Source organism: Mesoplodon bidens (assembly GCF_964165515.1).
Source record: "Mesoplodon bidens genome assembly, contig: HAP1_SCAFFOLD_918, whole genome shotgun sequence".
Taxonomy (NCBI): domain Eukaryota; kingdom Metazoa; phylum Chordata; class Mammalia; order Artiodactyla; family Ziphiidae; genus Mesoplodon; species Mesoplodon bidens.
In genome coordinates this window covers 82,265-105,386 of record NW_027671969.1, presented here as the reverse complement: position 1 = coordinate 105,386, position 23,122 = coordinate 82,265, and the positions used below count along the sequence as shown (strand labels likewise).

At 33.4% G+C, this 23,122-nt stretch overlaps 1 long non-coding RNA gene across 4 annotated transcripts; it reads left to right on the top strand.

Moving 5' to 3' along the window:
• Positions 1–269: 269 nt before the first annotated feature.
• LOC308610742 lies at positions 270–22,433 on the top strand. 4 transcript variants are annotated; one of them, XR_014014635.1, is made up of 5 exons: positions 270–422; positions 10,109–10,153; positions 16,530–16,751; positions 18,264–18,352; positions 21,959–22,433. It is a non-coding gene; the product is annotated as an uncharacterized lncRNA (long non-coding RNA). The 4 variants fall into 4 exon arrangements; XR_014014634.1 differs by lacking the exon at positions 10,109–10,153; XR_014014636.1 differs by lacking the exons at positions 270–422; positions 10,109–10,153 and adding an exon at positions 1,429–1,650.
• Positions 22,434–23,122: the final 689 nt, after the last annotated feature.

Sequence of the window (23,122 nt, the reverse complement as noted above, 5' to 3'; positions counted from 1 at the left end):
AGTAAATTTTAAAGAAAAAGACTTAGAAACTTGCCCTTTTTGCCCTCTCTTTGTATCTTAATGAACAAAGGATAACTGGGCCTTTTTTGAAGTCTTTGCTTGAGTTGAAGACACAAAATGCAACCTGTACTCTTATAATATGTTCAGTTCATGAGTACACAAACTTAGAAACCGTGAATTTCCCTAAAGTTATTATACCATTTAGAAGATGTTTGCTTGGACGTTTACTTAAAACCAAACAATTGAGGTCTATATGTCCAAATAATTTCCTTCTCTCTTGCTGTTTCCATTTCAGTTTCCTGAGTTTCTGGGAAGGCCTTGTTTCCCCAAAGGAACGATTTCTGGTAGAAGTCTGAAGGTCTGACCCAAGAAAAATAATCCAGTATAGCCAATGAATTGAGGACAAGAAAGTTTCCAATCAGGTAGGAACATTTAATCTCATACATTACAATCACCTTAAGTAAAGTGTGCTGATAGCTGGATATGATTTAACTTCTTGGAAAAAGATGCATATATAACCTACCTCACAAGGAAGCTGGTCTCAATTCCCTTAGAGGTTGTGGTGTTTATCAGAGAGTGCCTTGGGGGAAGACGAATACAATAACAGTATGATGCTTTGTTTTTTCATTTTTAGCTCATTGTTGCCACGTACACTTGGTGATCTTGGTGCCTGTGGTTTAATCCCAGGAGGTTAGACATGTGGAACAGCACATTAACCCTTTTTAGTATTTTCTCCCAAGACAAATCATTTTTATAGGTTGTCTCCATGGTCTTCTAGTTCCTTATCAAAATTAAGCATCAAGTCTTCTAAGTGAGCAAAGCCCCAGTCAGTGTGAGGAAATCAGCTTAGTTCTTATTGGGGCACATCTTCTTGGTCTTGGCACAAAGTGAGTTCACATAGGGAGTTAGAAGGAGGAGAATGGGGCATGCGAAAGGGGAGTTCTCTGTTCTCATTTACCTATGCATGTTGAAACTCCACTAACAGTTTTATTTTCATTAGCAATTTGTGATAAAAACTTAGGGTAAAGGGAATAATGAAGCTGTCCCATTATATGGCAGGACAAAAGATAGTAGTGACATCAAAATCAGGGCCTATCCATCTCATTTGCAGCTATATACTCAGTGTTTAGCATGGCATTTGACCCCTCATCAGTATTCAATAAGAAGATGCGTGTTGAATGACTTAAGGATGAATTAATGAATGAAGAAAGTTAATATGGTAGAAAATGTGTTTTATCCTTGTATTTTCGTGTGTTGACTTCTATATTCCAAGACCCAGAACTGTACGTGACACATAGCATATAATCAATAAAATTTTGTTGAAAGAATGAATGAGTCCCCACAATTCTAAGAATAATTTTAAGACCAACACAGACCCCATATCTGCCAAGGTCTATGACAGAAGTATCCAGAGATGAAAGCCTGGATCTCAGCTAGTGGTAGAGCTGACAGAATTTATCTAGTTTTAATAATTTACAGCTCATCCCATTACATCTAGGCATAGTACCTACGTGAGCCATACAATTAAATGTTGACTGAAAAAAAATGCACAACCTGAAAGTTGAGAATTATGTTTTATTTGGAGGACATACTGAGGACTTAAATCAGGAGACAGCCTCTCAGATAGCTCTGAGGGACCCTTCTGAAAAGGTAAGGGAGGGCACAGGATATTTAGGGGTTGTTGCAAAAAAAAACCCAGGTAGTTGGAACATCAAAAGATTACTGTTAATTAAAGAAACTAAGTTAAGTTAATAAATTTAGCACTTTCCTATATATGGTGAGATGCAGGAATCTGGTCTCATGGAAATCTTTCCCTTGATATGCACTTTAATTATCTAGGGCCAGTATCCTGTTTTCTCCATCCTGAATCCCCTCAGGGTGCTGATGGCTTGATGGCTGTAACATCCTTTGTTTCTGATACCGCAGGCTACATTCTTTGTCCACGTAAATGACTTGAATATGGATAGTAAATCTGTGGATTTGCAAAACGTAATTCTTGGAGCATTTTTAGAAGGGCAAAGTTAAGGGCAATTTCAGAATCACTAGCAGCTAAAATTGCTGTTTATACTTTTCCACCGGTAGGTAGTAATCTGCTGTTGCTATCTTCAGTATTCCCAAGGGATAACAAAAGCCATTTAATTCAAGAAAGAAATGTAAAATTTAGCACAATGCAACTTCCACAAAACCAAACACACAAACACACACCCAACTCTCGCAGATATGAAGTAATAATCTAAAATAGAATCCTGGAACTAATTGCAAAAAAAGAGCAAATGTACTCATATTGGATAATTTTATTCTTTTATTAATGTTTGATATATATACATATATGTATTTATTAATAAAATTCAGAGTTGCTATATGGAGAAATAGCTCTGTACCAATATTGTCTTTGTATGTGTTTATCAATAATGTATGAGATTGCCTCCTATGCTCCTTTTCCTTTATTCTCTTGCAGGCAGTAGATGTAGTTATCAGTTGTTTTTAAAATTTCTAGGCAGCCAAAGGACTAGTATCACTTAAATAAAGAAGGCAAATTGTCCCAAAGTAGGAACAATTTTCCTTCATTATGGAACATAAAGTCCTCATATGAAGGGGGAAGAATTTCATAGCTAAAAGCTTTCAACTACAGAAGATTTATGAGTAACTATGTATGTTGTTTCAAAGTGGACTCGCTATAATTAATGTCTAAGGGTTATCTTTGGTATACAATGGATTTTGATTTTTTAAATATTATTAGATAATATACAAAAGAATATATTTAATTGTATGTAAGTTATGATAAATAATAAAAACTCCTGCAAACACACCACCGAAACTAAGAACTACAATCAAAACTGCTGAGTCTTCTCTCTGTTCTCTACCCTGATCCCACCTTCCTGCTTTCACCCAAGAAATCACTCTGATCTTGGCTTTATGTTCAACATCCACATAATTTTTATCTGATTTTGCTTATTATTGAGATTTATAAAATTGATATCATACTTTAGTCTTCTGTGCTTGCTTTTTTTACTCAACCTTATATTTCTAAGGTTCACCCACTTTACTTTAACTAGTGTTCATTCATTTGTACTACTGTATAATATTTTATTGTATAAATACAAGAAAATGTCTTTATTATTCTATTAATGATATTTGGGTTGTTTTGGGCCTATTACGGACAGTACTTCCATGAACATTTATTTTAATGTTTCCTGGTAGACATGTGCAAGATTTAACATAAGTAAAAGAGTAGACATACTAAGAGTAGAATTGCTGAGTTGTAGGGAATTCAAATATTCAACTTTAAAAAATAACGTCAAAATGTTTTCCAAAGATATGGAATCAATTTTCAGCCCTTTTGCTCTATAGCTTCACCAGTTAGAATGGCCATTCTAGTCTTTTGTTCCTTGTATTAGTCTGCTCAGGTTGTCCTAGCAAAATACCTCAGATTCAGTGGGTTAAAAAACGAGATTTATCTTCTCACAGTTCTGGAGGCTGGAAGTCCAGGATCAAGATGTTGGCAGTTTTGGGTCCTCCTGAGGCCTCTTTCCTTGACTTGCAGGTGACCACTGCTTTCTTGCTATGTCCTCACATGGCCTTTTCTCTGTGTGTATACATCCCTCGTATCTCTTCCTCTTCTTACAAGGACACCAGTCATATCAGTTAGGGCCCCACCATTATGACCTCATTTAACCATAATTATGTTTTTCAAGTTCCTGTCTCCAAACAGCCACATTGGGAGATGGGGCATCAACATACCAATTTTAGGGAACACAATTCAGTCCATAACAATTTGTATTTGTATTTCCCTAATTACCGATAGGTTGAGAATCCTTTCATTTGTTTAATAGTTGCCTATGTTTCCTATTCTATGAAAGTCCAGAGAATATCTTTTGTCCATTTTTCTACTGTTTATCTTTTTCTTACTTATTTCTATTGTTTTTTAAATACAAGCAAATAATCCTTGGTCAGCTATATATGACACAAATAAGTTACTTCATGCCTTCTCACTTTTTCAATGTTGTCTTGTGATAAATAGCGGCTCTCAATTTTAATGAAATCAAATTTATCTTTTAGCTTAGTGTCTTTTTGTTCTACTTAAAATGTCCTTCCCTAGTTTAATGCTACCCAGATATAGTATATTTTCTTCTGAAAGTTCTAGTGTATCTTTGTTTTATATTCAAGCCATTAATTCACTTACAATCGACTTGTCTGTATTATCCAATTTCTTTGTTTTCTTATGAATAATTAAGTTTTCCAGGACCATTTTGGAATGAATGGATTTTTTAGGTGTGTCTGAGCTGTTCTTAAGCATTCACATAAATTTCAGAATTGGAAATCCTGTAAAACCTCTATTAAGTATTTTTATTGTAATTGTATTGACTATATAAATTAAGTTGGGGAAAATTTTACATCATTATGATGAGTCTTTTCTCTCCATAAACAAGATGTACCTCTCCATTTATTTAAGACTTCTTTAATATCTTTCAATAAGGTTTTATTTTCTCCATAAATGTCTTGCACATTTTTATTTAGATTTATTCCTAGATAGTTTTTTTTCCATTTTAAATAATTTTTAAGCTCTCTCTTTGTTCCTGGATTATAGAAATCCAATAGACTTTTGCATCTTGAGCTTATATCTAGCCATCTTGCTAATATTGTTTTTTAGTAAGAGAGAGGATTTTCTTAGCAAAGAGGAATAAATGTAAAATTAAATAAAAATGTTATGGGTCAGCTCTGGTCAATAGAACTTTCCATGATAATGGAAATGTTCTTAGTGCTGTCAAAAACTATAGCCATTAGTCACATATGTTTTTAAATTTTTAAATGTAAGTTCAATAAAATTAAAATTTAAGTTCCTAAGTCAAACTTGCCCACATTTCAAGTATTTAATAGCCACTTGTGACTAATGGACACTATACTGGACATTGTATCTCTAGACTATTAGACTGTGAAGCCATGGCGTCCCGGGATTTTATCTTTGTCAATGGCATAGTGAGATCTTTCATGTGACAGTTATTCTGTTATTAAAAAGAGAAGTTACTTAACCTAGTCATCCCTAACTTTTTGAAATAATCCAACATAGCTTTCACCATCCATGAATTTCTTGAATCATATTTATGTTTCTAAGCTATTTCTTGTGTCAAGTGTTCACTTTGTAGCAAGTTCATTGTCCTAAAATGGCACAAGAGGTTCCCTTATTCCTGATAAGCTGTGATTGGATGAAGAAGACCTTGTTACCCTGCCTATCTGGTTTTTATTATAATCAGATGTTAATCTGTATCAGTCTCCATATTCAAAATTCACCATCAAAATTATATGTTATTCACATGATGGTTGTCTTTATTTCATTTAGCTAGTATCATGACCTTATAAATGCAGTTTGGGTCATTTTCTCCTAAAATATCATATTTATCCATGTGGAAATACATCTCCTACTTCTTTGCCCCCTTTAAACTCTTCCTGTAATTTAACCCTCATGAGCTTTATTTCCCCTAATTTTAATTACTTAATATTTTGTAAACCATTTAAGAGATCACTGGTATGCTCTTTTTTTCAATCATCTATACATTTAAACAGTGTGTTGCAATAAGAAATAGTACTGGTAATCAGAAGACTAGAGTCCTAGTTTTACCCATAAAAATGAACTATATGTGCATTTAAATAAGGCTTGTATAAGTTTTATTCTGATTCTAAAATTGTTATGATTATTTAGAAAATTATGTTTGAAATATGACATTATTCAAAACCAATAGAGGTTTGAAATCTATTAAAAATCTACAAAGAATTCAACTATTTCACCTTTTTCCCTGATTTGATATTCAACTGTAATCCTTCATCTTTCACTTACAGCATGCTGTAGCTGCTGTTGACACAAAGACAAAATATAATGTCTAAATATTGTGTACTTGTTTTTTAAATGAAGACTTTTGTTTAAAGTTGTCTTTTACATAAATTCTTGATTCCCTTTTCACAACTTTTCCATTCCCCATGCTACTGCAATCAATCACTCATGATAGAAAATTATTCTCTTTTCTGTTTGCTAAAGCTCTTTTTAAAATACCAAGTTTCAAATGATCATCAATTCAAGAAACTTTGGAAAATGAACTTCATAATTTCCAGAATGAATATTTTGTTTCACTGGCTACCAGGACACCATCCTCTCCTAGATTTCTCCCCTCCTCACTCACCATTCCTTGGAAGTCTCCCTTGGTGATGCCTCCCATCCCTCAAAGTCTGTTAGAATGCCCTAAGGCTCATTCCTGGCCCCCTTCACTCTCCATCTACCTTAACTACTCATGAGTTTTAACCTAGTCCCATTACTTTAATGGGAAGATGACTTATGACTCCCCAATTCATACTTCTAGCCCTAACCACTCACCTAACCTCCAGACTCCTAATTCCAATTTCCCACTAAACATCTCCAATCTATGCATAATAGACATTTCAAACTTAGCAAATAAAACTAAATATTTTGCTTTGATCCATCCATTGCACTCCAGTTTTTCCTGGCTCCATAACTCATCCAGTTGCTCAGGCCAAAAATGTTAGATTCATCCTTAAACTCTCACTTTCCCACAATTCCTATGTCCAGTCCATCAGAAATTCTTGCCAGTCTAACTTGAAAATACATCCTGAATCCACCTACCTCTCACCTTACTCTTGCCATCTTTACTTACTCCAAGCCATCATTGCTTGCCTCATCTAATGCAATAGGTAGCCTCTTCCACAACCTCCTTGCTTCTTCCCCTCTTGCCCCAATCCTTATAGTCTATAAGCAATACAATAGCCAGAATAATAAAAAAACCCATAAATCATATCACATTATTTTGCAAAACCCGTTCCCATCACTTTAGAATAAAAATTAAACTTCTTACGTGTCCTACATGCTTTATTCAGTATTTCTTCTGCCCTACTCTCCAAGCTCGTTTACTACTACTATTCTCTCACACACATATCCAGATTTTCTTTCTGCAGTGGCTTTCCCAACATCAGCGCCTTTGCACTTGCTATTCCCTACAACCTGGAAGATTTTAAAAATCTGTAAGATTCCTCCAAGCAAGATCTTAGAAGGTATTTACATTTCATTTTGTAGAGATATTTGGTAGAAGACATTTTTGCAGAAGATAGATAAATTTTACTTTGGCGGCTATCACACATCTAGCGATTTCCAAGTTGGTTAAATAACAAATGTGAATTGATGAAGCTAAAATAAAAGAACTGTAGTTGGTGAGACCTATGTGTTTTAAACCGTGAACTTTGAGGAATTGTAGACATGCAAACTACACCATGGTTTCAGTGTTAATGTGTGAGAATTAGCTAAGGTATTTTCCAAATACTCATTACTCTCTAAAGAGCTTCTGAGCAGGAAATCAGAACAGGGCCTGTGGACCTGAATTTTATCTAGTACCACAGTTGATTCTGTTGCAGATGGTTTTCAGTCAGCCCTTTGAGAGACACCAAGCTGGGGTATTTGCCCAGATATGATTAGCAAAGGTCATGCAAGTCACCAATGAGATACAATGGAGAATCAACAAATGACCGAAAAGAGTGACAAAAGAAGAAGAGGATCCAGTAGGACCAGTAGAGACGCTATCCCAAGCACTCTTGGCTAGGAGTTTTACAAATCCATTCATATAAATGGACTGATAGTTAACAGCCAAATGGCACTGCATATTTTTTTAAGTTGCTGAGTATTAAAGTGTATGGCTAAGCATCATAAGTTTCGTTAAATTATATTTTGGTTGCTATAAAATTAGGTGTACATTGTGTGTCATAGATGTAGGGATATAGATGTGTAAATATATGTCGTTGTTTCAGTTCTTCAGCTGATACTTCATAATGTCTTTGTAACTTCTAAATGAAGGACCTCTTCAAATATTGTTTAGAAAAAAAAGATACCTGTCCATCCCTGTCCACCTCCCTTCATCCCCTTCCTTGTCCCTTCCCTTCTTTTTTTTATATCTTTATTGGAGTATAATTGCTTTATAGTGTTGTGATCCCTTCCCTTCTTGAACAAATTAGTCCATTAAGTGAGGTAAAATAACCTTTGTCAACATGGGGTAGGTGGGCATTCAAGGAACCACATGACTTGGCATTGGGTCTCAGAGTCTGAGAAAGGGGAGAGGATGTCTGCATAAGGGAGCCTGGAGTTGACTGCTGAAGTCTGATTCGTGTGAAAGGGCATCCACGTGAGGAAGTGGCCTTGGCAACCACTCTGTACAGATAGTCATAACCCGTGCCAGGTGGAGAAAATGTGTGGATGGGAAAGTGGCAGCTACAAGAATTTACTTAAATACAGGAAGATTGATCAAATAAGTAAGGATATTAAGGATATGGTAATCAGTGTTATTTTAATATCTGTGGAGGGAGTTAAAATATGAAAAGGGCAAAAACTAGAATGAAAGGGTGTTGAAAGGGAATGGAGGATGTTAATGTGAACACATGATTTTCAATACAGAGACATTATAGAAATAAACATAGACAATATGTTTGCATATGTTTATGAATGTGTTTGTGAATATGTGTAAGTGGTTATGAATATGTGTTTTCATATGTGTGTATGTATATATGTACCTAAATCCCCTAGCTCTGCCTATTGAGAGTACCTGGGACCACTACTTCCCAAGAGCAATGAATACACCTAGTGTCCAGATCTTGGTTTCTAAATACAGCTCTCCAACTGAAGGAACAAAAGCTCTTTGGAGAAATGGCTGATTCTAGAACCACTACAGGGAAAATATAAGATGACCCTAGAACATATTATTGTTTCAAGAAGTAAGGGATCAGCCATAAAAAGAAACGAAATTGAGTTATTTGTAGTGAGGTGGATGGACCTAGAGTCTGTCATACAGAGTGAAGTAAGTCAGAAAGAGAAAGACAAATACCGTATGCTAACACATATATATGGAATCTAAAAACAAAAAATTGTCATGAAGAACCTAAGGGTAAGACAAGAATAAAGACACAGACCTACTAGAGAATGGACTTGAGGATATGGGCAGGGGGAAGGGTAAGCTGTGACAAAGTGAGAAAGTGGCATGGACATATATACACTACCAAACGTAAAATAGATAGCTAGTGGGAAGAAGCCACATAGCACAGGGAGATCAGTTCGGTGCTTTGTGACCTAGAGGGGTGGGATTGGGAGGGTGGGAAGGAGAGCGATGCAAGAGGGAAGAGGTATGAGGATACATGTATAACTGCTTCACTTTGTTATAAAGCAGAAACTAACACACCATTGTAAAGCAATTATACTCCAATAAAGATGTTAAAAAAAAAAAGAAGGGAGATATCACAGAATAATTGGGAAACATCAAAGGATATAGAAGCCAAACTGAAGGGGTTTCCACTGGACAAATCTTGAACAATCTAAGCCTCAAAATAAATAATGGTAGAAACGTATTATAGTCAATTGAATAAAATAGGAGTCTATGAGTTCATACTGATTTAAATAATTAAATTGAATAAATTATGTTTGATGAGGAACAGGATATTTACATAATTACAAAGTGCCTTACCACAAAAATTATTAATAATGAAGGAGAAAAAAATAACTTTACAATGGAGAAGACTGGGTGATACACCTTAATCAAAAGAGTAACATAATATTCCAGTAAGGTTACAAGTTAAAAGTTTGCCGAAATTGTTTGATAGGAAGCAGTGAGAAGAGCAGAGCTTCACCACTGTGTTATTCCTGCCAACGACACATATCCTGAATAATCATGAGACAAATACAAACAGCTAAGTCCTACAAAATAACTGATCCATATTCTTTAAAATTTTCTAGTTCATGAAATTCAAGGGAAGCCTGAGAAAATTTTCCAGATTAAAAAACTAAAGAGACAGGACAGCTAAATGCAACATGTGACACTGGGCTGATCCTTTTATTATGAAGGACATGATGGGGATAATTGACAAAACTTGAAAGGGGTCTGAGGATTAGTAGCTCTGTGGTCATGTGTCAGTGTTAATTTCCTGATTTTCATGATTATATTTGGATATATGTTTGTAGGAAATACTAGAGGATTTGGAGGAGACATTGCATTGTGTTGGCAACTACTCTCAAATGGTTTGGGAAATAAATTATTTTTATTGTCATTTCAATCTTTCTTTAATTTTCTAGATCGTTAAAAGAAGGCAAAGAAAGAGGAGAAGACCCCTGAGTCAGGTAACCCTCCTTTTCCTGGCGACTCCCATAGTTAAAAGCTCAGTTTACAATGGTGGTCAGTTTTTCAGTCTATTTGTGCTAATTTCTGTTACTAACAACATAGCATCTTATTTTCTCTTTGAGGTTTTTGGATTTTTCCTAATTATGCTTTTGCTTTTTATTCTATCAAATGTCTATGAATTTGATAAAGTCCTCGGTATTAACACAAAATCAGAAAGATTCATAAAAATAAAAATAAGTTCTTGGAGAAATTTATAAATTTCTACCTGCATTCAAATTGGAGTAAGTTGGCAAGAAATTTATAAGGGGAAAATACTATAAGGAGCACTCCCATTCAGAAACTCAAAATGGTTGCACATGTTTATCTTGTAAGAGGTCTGTGATGAAACAGCAGGATGAAGGCTATATGTCCAAACTTAAATGCAATCTTTTAAATCACCTTTCATGTCAGGCCATGTAAGAACTGGGCAATTCAAGAAGTAAATTAGAACAATTCTTACTTTCAATAATTTCTTAGGTCAACACTTAGAACAATGAAAAACTTATCTTTAACTCCAAGAAATCTGGACAGTTATTAAAGCAAATGTGTTGTCCTACTGGCCTACACCTGGTTATAAACAGCAGTACGACTTCAGAAAACCTTGGACACTGAGTGAACCTTCTAAATATAGCTTTTTCTTTCTATAAAGGTGTTTTACAAGAATGCTATTTTTTGTGAAAATGTGGCCTTTATAAAGGGTACACTAAGGTCTGTGACTTTTAGACCTGGAAAAGATTTGAAATATTTTCTTAACCTGGGAATCCACATTTTAGAGGCATAGAAAGAGAAACCCAATGAAATTAAATATTTTGCCCACCATCAAATGGCAAACAAGTAATAACGACAGCACTCAAGCCTCTGTCTTCTAAATCCATCAAATGCAGCATAAATAGATTGCAATAACTGCTTATTTTCATTGTCCTCAACACTACATTTCTTCTGTGCCTTATCCCTCTTCTTTTAAGAGGGATGACAACATTATCTGCAAACTTTATAACTATTTTTTTTTAATTTTGCTGTTTTGTAACTCATTTTTGAAAAATTCTGTTTCTATGTTGAAAATGTGTAAGGACATTTACCTTCTTTCTTGAAACACCTTTGCCTGCATTTATCACATTTTATTGTTGAACTATTGTGTAGCAATAAGTACAAAAGGGCGTCTAGTAGAGGAGATAATGTCGGAGGCAACAAGGTGTATGTATGGGGGGGTCGGGGTTAGAGTTGACATACCTTAAGGGAGATGAGGAGAGAGGGAAGAGAATAGAAATTTTATTTATTTGAAAAAATATGATGGCAAGTTAGACAATGTTTGGCTAAACTTAATACAATATAGCTTTCCTTAACTTAAATTCCGGGTTAACTTCCACTGTTTACATTGCCACAGACTAGGGAATAAACAAAGCCAAAAGATTTTTGGTACCACCATTTTGTGTTAATTTCATAAAGATTTCTACAAGACTTTTTAAAAATAAATTGAAAAACGAAAGTCTTGTCTTTAGCTTATTTTCCCTGCATGCTTGCACTTTAATAAGTTGATAAATGACATTTAAACTCAATAGTTATGATTAATTCTGTCCCACAATTTTTAAAAGCACTGGGGATTGTGTGCGCGTGCATGCACGCACCTTTACAACCAGTAAAATAAAGTTCTTGATCAAAAAATTATTATCACTTAGACTATTGAATAAAATCAGATATGATAGAGGGGCCAGCTGTTGGTAGGTTTAAAAGTCACCCTAGGTGATTAATTCATGCAGCAGTGTTGCACGTCTCTCTTTAGATGAAGCACTTAGAAATATAACCAAGCATGGCTCTAATTTCATATCTGAGACCTGTTTTATTTAGAGTTCTTTGGCAAGTGCTTGCTCGATGTGTTTTTATAGTCTTTGGTTGTGCTATAAAAATGTCAAAATTATGAATTAACAGATATGCAAAAGTGAAATCCTAGAAGATAGGATAAACATGAAGTCCTCTAATTATCACTCAAATAAGTTTGGTTGACACAGAACTGGGAATCAGATAAAGACATTAATAATTCATAATGCTGAAGTTAAAATCTTCTTGTTACAGTACAAAAGAAATCCTAATTTGTACCACAAGGTAACGAATTCAGTACTTTTCATTTGTTAAATATTTGCTTATTACCCTGCACCGTGCATATAACACTATTTCCAAATTTGGAGGGCAAACAGGAAAAACAAACACTCTCTACCCTCAAGTTGTTTATACTGCAGTCAGTGAAATTTCTCTACTTTGAGATCTTTTAATTCCTCAGTTCATTGTAACATCTTCTTCAGATGAATTGTTTTTTGTTACAACCAATGTTTAGCACTTTAGTTTCTTCAATGTTCCTGATAGTGAAATAGTCATTATGCTAATTTCCAATATTAATTATAGAGTTGATAGGAGAAATGCTCAAGATTGATAGTAAAGTGATTTCGATAATCTACAAAATGTCTTGAGGTTTCCCAGATAACAACTTGTCTCCCAGACAAAAATGCACTTATTATTTATATTCCAAGCTTATAAAAATTTTTGTACTTTAATCATATAGAGATTTTACAACATCTTTTCATTCTCATTTTAAGATATTTTGTTCAATAGATTATCTCATTTTGAAACTATTGATTTATATATACATACTATGTAAATATTATATATTTCTCAATGACTAGATTAGTGCTTTCTTAACTACTTAATTTTGTTTAATTCATATTGTTCTTCAGCATTTCTTTTACTCAGTGGAGCCTATCCTACTGACTTCAAAAAGCCTGAAAAATCTGAAAATCCCATTTGAAGTAACTGTATGGAAAATCGTTAAAATAACATATAATAATGGTAGAGAAGAAGAGTATTTAACATTGTGCTGAGATCATTCCATTCATAAAGAGATTAATCAATAATTCTAACATTCAGACATATAATAAAAATGAAAAATAATCATAATACTGAGCAATGACATTTTCAATAAAGGGAGATATTAAATATTGTATAGGAAACGAGTATGTGCAAAGCAGATAAGTTGGCAATGATTATACATATATTTAAAATATGTTGAAGCAGTCATAGACAGTTTTTCTTTTTGGCTGAAAAGAGGCATATTGCAGTGTTTAAGCACTACTTCAACTGGAATAGATATTTAGACACTATACAGAAAACACATGATTGCAGAAGAGCAGATATTAGCAGGTGTGTGAACGTGTATGTCTTTAATTAATGCATTTTCATTCATTCAAAAAGAAGAATGCCAAATTTACTTTAAAGGTGGCATTGTGATATGTTAAAGTTCCATTCTTAGACTTTTGCTGCTGTTGCTGTTCCTTTAGTATTCACCAACGAGTACCGTCCTGTCATTTATCCAAGTTAGAAATCTAGGAGCAATCCTAGGATTCTCATTATAGGGTCCACTACCTTCATGCTCCCCACTCAATAAGTAACAAATTCTTGGCTCTCCTATATAGGAAAGCTCTCTCCAATGTACGCCTGCTCTGTAACTCTCTGGGTCCAGCATCTCTGCCTCAGCCTCCCATTCAAGTCACTTCTAGTTCATTCTGTGCAGGGCCATTTTTAAACCTTCCTCAGTCCTAGGCAATTGCCCTTTTAGAAGCTTTACCCTAAATGTTATCAAATGCATTAATATGTGCCCAAGTCACATATCCAATATAATTTATAGATAACTATATGAAAGCTGAGTAACATTGCTGTTGTAGTAATATTAGTTGAAAATATTAATTACACAAGTTTTGATCTCAATTTTGCAGATTTTTTTTCATATTCTGGAGCCATTTTTTTCAGGTGTCAAACAATTTTCTAAGTCCTTCTCAAACTCCTAGTCCCTAGTGAGTGTGCTTTTACTGTCACAGGGTTGAACAGCTCAGACAGCAAGATGTCTGAAGATGAAGACCATCACATGGTTGAGTAAATAAGATACGTGGAAGATGGAATGCAAAGTGTTTGTAGAAAAAATATACAAATCAAGGAAGAAATTGCAGTGTCAATTAATATGATGTATATCAGATGATAGTATTAAAAAGCCAGGTTAAAATAAAATAACTTAATAATGTACATATTTGTCAGATTGTTCACTAGTGATATACTGCTCAGTGTAGGGTGAGAACCACAGATATTATCTTCTGGAAAAAAACCCTTTAAGCCCTAACAGATTCAGTTTATAAATTTCCTCTCTAATAAATGAGGAATAAAATAATTTACAATAAATTAGTTATTTCCTCTTCTGAAGGTACTAATAACACAAATTCAGTCAGAAGATGGATCAAGTTTTTCATACATTTCTCTCATTTCACATTTTTTAAATAAATGAGACTATATTTTGTCTAATGACTACCAGAACAACTATCTGGAAACTGTGCCTTCATTATATGTGAGACAGTATTTTAGGAGATATAGATGTATATTTAGATGGAGATATAAATACATAGCACATATACACAATATTTAATAAGACACAGGAAATGTGGGATAGCTCCAGACTGCTACACCCTATGTTCTGAGCTGCTCCGAAATGCAGTTCCTTTTTTTTTTTTTTCTTAACATCTTTATTGGAGTATAATTGCTTTACAATAGTGTGTTAGTTTCTGCTTTATAACAAAGTGAATCAGTTATACATATACACATGTTCCCATATCACTTCCCTCTTGCGTCTCCCTCCCTCCCACCCTCCCTATCCCACCCCTCTAGGTGGTCACAAAGCACCCAGCTGATCTCCCTGTGCTATGTGGCTGCTTCCCACTAGCTATCTGTTCTAATGGGAGTTCTCTGGGCACAAAGAGCAGTATTTTCTGTAATGAGATTAGAAGAAAGGATTTGCTAATAATTGCTTCTATAGCAACTAAAAATCTTGGAATCCCACCTTTCAGCATTTTGAAAATCTTAAAGGGGATGTTGTCAGTAACAGAAAAATTGAAGACTGATAATGTATTTAAATTAATCATTCTTTAAATTCATCTGCCCATTCGCCTTTTAAATTGATTCATGCTTCTCAGAAAATAAAATATGCTAATCCGTATATCATTTTTCCACTGCGTAGAGCAACTATATCTAAAAACAAAAATACTATTTTACTTTCCTTTACTATATTCCTCCACAACTTGTGGTGTACTTTCATATCTTCTTTTCATTCTGCTAGTGAGATATATATACATATATGTATATATACACATAATATTTAGATTTTAGATATTTGCATTATGCAGGGCAATCCATAAGATGGATAGATGCTTAATATTAATACCATTGAATACAATTTTCATAATTTTATACTTTAATTATTTTTGAAAGGGTAAAGCAAGGGTAAAGCAAATTCGAAATGAAAAAAGGTGACCAAGCTGGCATTTTTCATTTCAGACTTTATATTTGGACTACTCAGTGGGACAGATTATAATAACAAAATTTTGCTTTTGCAGGGAGGTCAGTCTTTGCTTCTGCATTGCCTCATCTCTTTTAATCCCATCCAGTTTATTTTTCATCTCAGAAACTATATTTTTCATCTCTAGGAACTCAATTTGGGTTATTTTTATATCCTCTATATGTCTATTTAACCTTTTTGAACCTATGAAAATTAGTTATAATAACTGTTTGAATGTCTTTGTTTACTGATTGTACCATTTTTCAGTGTCTTTTCATTAATTAATTTTTCTCCTTGTTATGGGTTATATTTTCCTTTGTCTTTGCATCCCTGGTAATTCTAGATTGCATGTCAGATATTGTGAATTTTACTTTACTGGTTGCAGGGCGTTTTTGTATTTTTTAAAATATTTGTAACTTTGCTCAAAGAGGTAGTTAAGAAATAGTTTGATCATTTTGAGGCTTCCTTGTAAGCCTTATTAGATTGCAACTGAAACAATTTAGTCTAGGGCTAATTTGGTCCCACTACTAAGGCTATACCCATTGAATACTCTGTGTATTGAATACTCTAGTTGACGCTGCATGTATTAAATTATATCAAAACATATTTGTATAATCTTAAAGCAATAAATGCAACACATACAAATATTAAAAAAATTTTTAATTAACTTTTATTAAATAAAACAAAAATGTTTTCTTCTAGTAACTGTAGTATTTTAACATATTTAAATACTGTATCCCTATGAAATTCATTTTGTTAATAAATATGAAAAGAGAATCCACCTTTATTTTTTACAGGTGACCAGGGACTTGTTCAAACACCAACATTTAACTGTATTACACAAAACATTATGCCACTGGTTTTTATGGGTTATCATTATAATTAACAGCTTTATACAACCGTTGTCTTGTGCTGTTTGTTGTTCAATGTCTAAAATTATTGTTTAATATATATATATATTTTACTTTTAGCAGTTTAAGCCAGGAGAGTAAATCCAGTTCCTATTACTCCATCCTGTCCAGAAGCACAGGTCTTAAGTGAAATTAAATACCAAAGAAACAGTTCCAAATTTTACAACGGATCTATCACTGGTTGTTAGCATATCTTCCCACACCCAAGACACCAAGATAACTTCTACTCACTGTTAAAGCTTTATGATGAGCAAAACTTCCACCACTGTGCTTCCTTAACATGTGAGTATATTTTTAATTTACTGGTTATATATATTCTCTAATTATCCATTATTTTGTCCTTCTTTTTGATTAGATATTGATATCCACATGTTCTTTTCTAATAGCTCACAGAAATTTCTCTCATTAACAACACCAATAGAAATCACAATAAAAATCGCCTTGGGGGACCAAATTTATATCACATTACCAAGTTTTTAATTTGCTCCCATAAAACTTCTGCAAAATACAACCACTATCATCAGTATCATTAGAACAAAAACAAGGCATTCTAATCTCAAAAGCAAAATATTTTATTTAACTTAATAAATTTCACATTATAAAAATTTTCTCATAGCAGCATCCTTAATTCCTCAGTATTCACTAATATTGGGGGATTTTTCTTTCAGTTATTTGAGACTAAGGATGATTTTATTCATCTCTACAGCCTGGTACATATATGTACAATGTTTGTCAAAAGGTGGATATTCAAAAAAATTCTTGACTAAATTATGGTAATTCATGTGATCAGTTCTGCAGTTCTTAAAACTTTAAATTACTTGTTAATTCTAAGAGAAAGTCAGATAATTTTTAGAAGGATTTCCAAACCATGCTAAAGTGTCAGCCTTCATTTCCTTGTCTGAGAGAAACAGGATAGAAATAGATGGTTTTAAAGTTCTCCAAGCTTCTGTGTCCTTTATACATCCACAATTTTAATCCTTATCATTTTCAAGATTTGCTAAATTATTTGAGGTGATCCATTCTCTTATTAAAGTTACATATTTTATGGCACATACTGAGCATATTAACAAATAACTTACTGATAAATGACAATGCCCATAACACCAGGTTAATCTGATTTCCATGAAATGAGCTGTAACTTCAAGAATATTAATTCATCTAATAAGGGTGATGATTTACATAATGTTGCCTAAAATATTTCTCTTGATTATTTAAGAGAGTTTTCCTAGGGGTAAATAGCTGGGAAGTCAATAGAAAAAAAATACAACCATGATTAATTTAATTCCAGTCTAAAGGACTCCATATATAATGTATTTGAGAAAACCAAGTCACTATTATAGATTCAGATAAATGGCTGTATATATGAGATATTTTTAATGTAACCCAAATTATAAGAAATAGTTTTTTGGTATAGAAGCAACCACTCTTTTACCTAAAGGAAAATATAAAATCTGAGTTCATTGTAAATTTGCCTCATTGCCCTCTGTTAGTTTGTGCCTGCCCCATCCTTAGGGGCCCAGTTAAGGACTATTGTATCATCCATACATCAGAAGAGAATGTCTGTGTTCTATGTTGATAGTCAGTCTAAACAAATATTTATACAGTTGAGATCAGAGATATAAAATGTCAGTTCCAAATCCACCCATGATGGCACATATACCAGACAGATGACAAAGGTTATAAAGGCCTGTGAAATACTTGAATCATATTTTGCAACCCTTGAAAGAATTCAAGTCGGAGATTAGCAGAAACCAGGCTCAGTTCTGTCCATAATCCCCTTTATCTGTCTTCTAGCCAACAAAATGAAAACCTGAAGCCAAGCTGACAAATAGAGTGTGAAGGGCCTTCTACTGCATTTAAGAAAAAACTGACACTTGCTATAGGTAAAAATTATCTTTTCTATTACTATTATTGTTGATGTTGTTGTTATTCATAGAAATAATGAAAAAAAACCTAAATAACATTATTCTGCTGGATTCTTTACTATATGTAACACAATAAATTAACTCGCTTCATATTACACTGGGCATATAACATGAAAACATGTGCAGAGAACAGAAATCAGTATCTGTAAAGACAAATTCCCCTGTGATAGAGAAATCTATTATTTTAAGTCCAGACAATTAGATCTATTAAGGTGTAAGAGTGTTTCAGTACAGTCCTGCTAAAAGTAAAGCTTAGAAGTAAATCGAAAAAAAAACCGGAAAACTGATGCCAGTTAGATACAAAATATAAGATTATGCTATGTATATGGGACAGGATAGAACTCTGAATGAGGTCACATGTAGGGAAAGCAATATTAGTGACAAATCAACTAATGTCCTTATTGAGCATAGACATTCCAAGAAGGGTGAAGAGTACTGTATATTAGATGTAACACTCATAATATTCAAGTTAGTTGTAAAAGAAACAAGGTAAATGCTTTCAGTCAATACGATAGGCTGAACTGATATTGAGAATCCTTTCTTCCAATCTGAACACACAGTTTGTTATACTTGTGTTTTCTTTTATATGTTGCTTTTACATGTAGGAACACATAAAAAGCAAATGAACAAGCTTACAAAAAAGGGGGAGGATCCCCAGTCTCAGGATTTAAGGGGAAAAAACAAATTCAACATTAGAATAGTGAGGAGGAGTTGAAACCAAGAAATTCAAGGGGGCCCTGGAAATAATAAGCCTTGTTTTTGAGGGCTGGCTTTAAATATTCGTTGTCTTATCAGAAAACAGGTAGATGCCGTTGTCTTATCAGAAAACAGGTAGATGCTGGAAAACAATAGAATAATATCTTCAAAGTACTGAAGACATATAGCTGTCCAAATTAAAATTCTACACCTCTACACCTCATTTTAAAAAACTACTCAAGAACAAGAAGTAAAGAAATTTTCATTCATAGACAAAGAGGAATTACCACCCACAAACTGTAACAACAACAACAAAAAATGATTAAAGCAGTAGCAGCAGCTATTGGAATTGTCTGAAGGCATTAAAAAATATTCTGATGCCTAAAGCCAATACTTTGAGATTTTTTTTTTTAACCAAAGTGATCTAGGCGGTGTTTCAATAATGGGAGCTTTAAAAAGTTCTCACATAATTCTCATGTGTTTTAGGCAAGATTGGAGACCATTGTACAAAGAATGTCCTTCAGTAAGAAAGAAAATAAGCATAAAAAGAAGTAGGAAGGTGCACTGAACAGTGACCAGCAAAGAAATTTGTAATGTTGGAATGAATCTGAATAACGGTTGAGTGTAAAAAATAATAGCCAATGGGGGTATATACAAAGTCAAACTAAAACACTAGATAATATACTGAAATACTGGAGATCAGATTTAAAATTTGAGGGGTCCATGAACCGCTTAGGAGGAAGATGAGATAATTAGTTTTAGACTTTTTAAAGTTAGAAATATATGTCAAATTTTTCAGAAAACACTAAAAATGAATACTTCATATATGATTCATAAAAAGGTAGACCATAAAAAGAGAATGAAAAATGTGTTTAAACGAAGTTAGTACCGGGAGGGATAAAACATGGAAAAATAAAGGAGAAATAGATCAATAATCACAATACATTTGATCACAGAGACAATAAAAATAAATTCAAAAATTCCAGTTTTTGCTGCTTACAAAAGACATATATAAACTATTTTTAAGATGCAATGCAATACTTCACTCGAAATAATTAATTATATACATGATAAATGATTTTCAAGATTACATGTTTGGCATGATGACATGTATACAAATTTTTAAAACTCAAAGCAATCATGTATTTTTCATGGATTCATTTGCATATAGTAAAAACTTCAAGCATGGATTCAAAGTATTTATATTAAATTCATGATACCAGTTACCTAAGAAAAGGAAAAATGGGACTGAAATGAGAATAGAGAGGAGAGAAAAGAAATGTGTGTGTATCTGTGTGTTTGTGTGTGTGCGTGTGTGTGAACACATGTACAACAGTCAAATATGTGCTTCTTTCACAGCATGATTCACTGTATTCCATCACAATATTAATAAGATTTCATACGATATGGGCATCTCTGCAGAAATTAAAATTGTCACATGCTTATGTGTATTGGGCAATGAGCTCACCTTACTATTTCCATCCATTCTTCAATTAAAATCTAGAAATGTGAATGGGCTGTTAGAATTTAGTTAGTGAGCCAATTATCTTTACGGAACATGCTAGTTATGCATAGCTTTTCCTTGGCTTAATTATGTTTTAAAATAGCAGGCATTCATTTTACATCTTTAATTGATGGCTATCACACACAATTAGTTTGAAATTTCTTATCAATATGCTTGAAATATATTTGGTTGAATCATTGGAGTAATCTTTCTTGAACTTACCCAAAAGTATGTGTTTAGCCTTCCTAAACACAGTGGCACATTTCCAAATACAAAGTAGTTGCATTAGAATTATTCCTAATATGAAGACATTCAATATTTGTGGAAACAAATTTTCTCTTGAAAACTTAGCTTCCAGATGGAAGAAAAATAGGGGTAGAAATGTATTTAAAGGCAAATTTGAAGATGAGAAATCAACATTCACATTCCATAGTGAAAGAAAAAGGGTTAGTAATTACAGAGAGAAAGGCAAATACAGTGCAAAAATTATTGGAACATATTTTGCTCAATTACAAACAAACTTACATGGTAAGTTGTAGCTTCCATTATTGCACCAATTTGTAGCATATTTTAATATTTTCATTTTGAAATGAAAATTTTAAAAAGTCATCTATTGTTTTTTTAGAAAATCTCTAGAGTGGTTGAAGTGAAATAACTTTCAGAAAATGTGTTAAAATGGGGCTACAAAAGACTTAGGAGGACATAAGCTTGGTTCTTATTATTGACAGTTTGCAAATCAGCCATGGGGATACACATTATTTGCAATTTAAAATGAATGACGATTCTATATACATATAGATGCATCTTATCATATTGATTATAAACCAAGTAAAATCTCATGAAATCTAAGTATGTTTGAAAAACTTAAACCTATTTTTATGTTTTTCCAAACACTAGAAAATGAAAGCAATTTCTGTTGTTTATCATTTTCTTTTGGACTCTCTTGGCTTCCTGAAAATGATTATGTCAAGATATTGGAGAAATATTCATAGGAAGCAACAGAGGCCATGAGAATAGAGACCTACACTGCTTCCTCATTAGAAAAAATAAAATAAAAATTCCTGTCTATCCATTTCAAATTACACTCAGGGATGCTTATAATATAGAATTTGAAAGTTGAATACATGCTAGTTGTCAAGTAGTCAGCCCCGTTGATTACTCATGCATTCCCTCCTAAGTATGTTGTTCTTAGAATTCAGAGGGGTCCTTTAATCACACCCCCCATCTTGACCACTCACATCTCCAGATTTTCCTACTTCACGGCATATTGGTGTTTAACTTATTAAACAAATATTTGTTGAACAATTACTATGCATGCTAAGCAATGGGGATCAAAGATGAATGAATATTCATTTGTCTTTAAGGAGACACAGTCTACTGGAGAGAGGCAGAACTGTGAACAGATGACTGCATAAAGAGGCAAAGTCAAGTCTTATTTATTCAGAGGAAGAAGTCCCCGTGATCAAGCAACAAGTAAAATCATTTCATTGTGCAAGACATGGATTTGTGATTGAAAATGCACAAGCATATTTATCTTATTATCCATCATAGATGATCACCTATTATAATCAGTGAGATTTCTTAATGGCACAGCATCTAGAGGAGGACGTCATGCATGGACCTGTCATATTCAGAAAGTAAGGAAGTGGCACAGTGGGAACAATTCAGGAAAGTAAATAAACATGACAGTAGATTTAAAATCTACTTTAACTGTTCTTACTATTATTAATCTATTTGGGCAAGTAGTAGTTTTCATTGATGTTAGCATTTTTTCATCCACGACTTGAAATCAGACATTAAATATTAATATTATAAAAAATGTTACTAATTGAATTCATTCACAAATTTATAAAAAGAGATCAGCACCAGAGACCTATTTATTGGAAACAAAGTAGGTAGAACAATTAAACTCACTTATAGTTCCTTCTCAACCAAAGTGGACAGAAGTTTTATATGTAGAGGTCAATCCTGGGCCAGAGGCTATTTAGTATTTTCATCAAGTCTAGGATGATAGAAACGCATGTGGATTTAGTAATTTACAGTTCTCTTTAGTTGATAAGACTGATGAATACTTTGCCAAGATCAAAATTCAACATGACCATAATATGACCTTGACAAATTGGAGAAGTGGTTTAAAACAATGCAATTTAATAAGTCTAAGGGTCAGATATGGGCTTTAAAGGGATTGGGAAGGAAATGGAATTTATAATAATGTAGGTGATACCATGCCAGTGAGAATGCATTTGTGTGTGTAATATAATATGTAACAAATAATATTGAGTATGACTTGAGTCAAGAATATAGCAATAGCTTTTTTTTTTCTCTCTCTCACCATGGCATAGTGCTTACTCACTCACAAATATTTCTAACACATTTCATCAAAATTTCATCATTTAATCCTGTATCCCTGCTGATAAAATTAAAAGTAATTCTAAGATATATAAATGAAGAGAAGGGTATAAAGGTACAAATAAGTGGGTGAATATTATGAAATTACTTTGTATTGTGCTTTACAAATACGATTTATG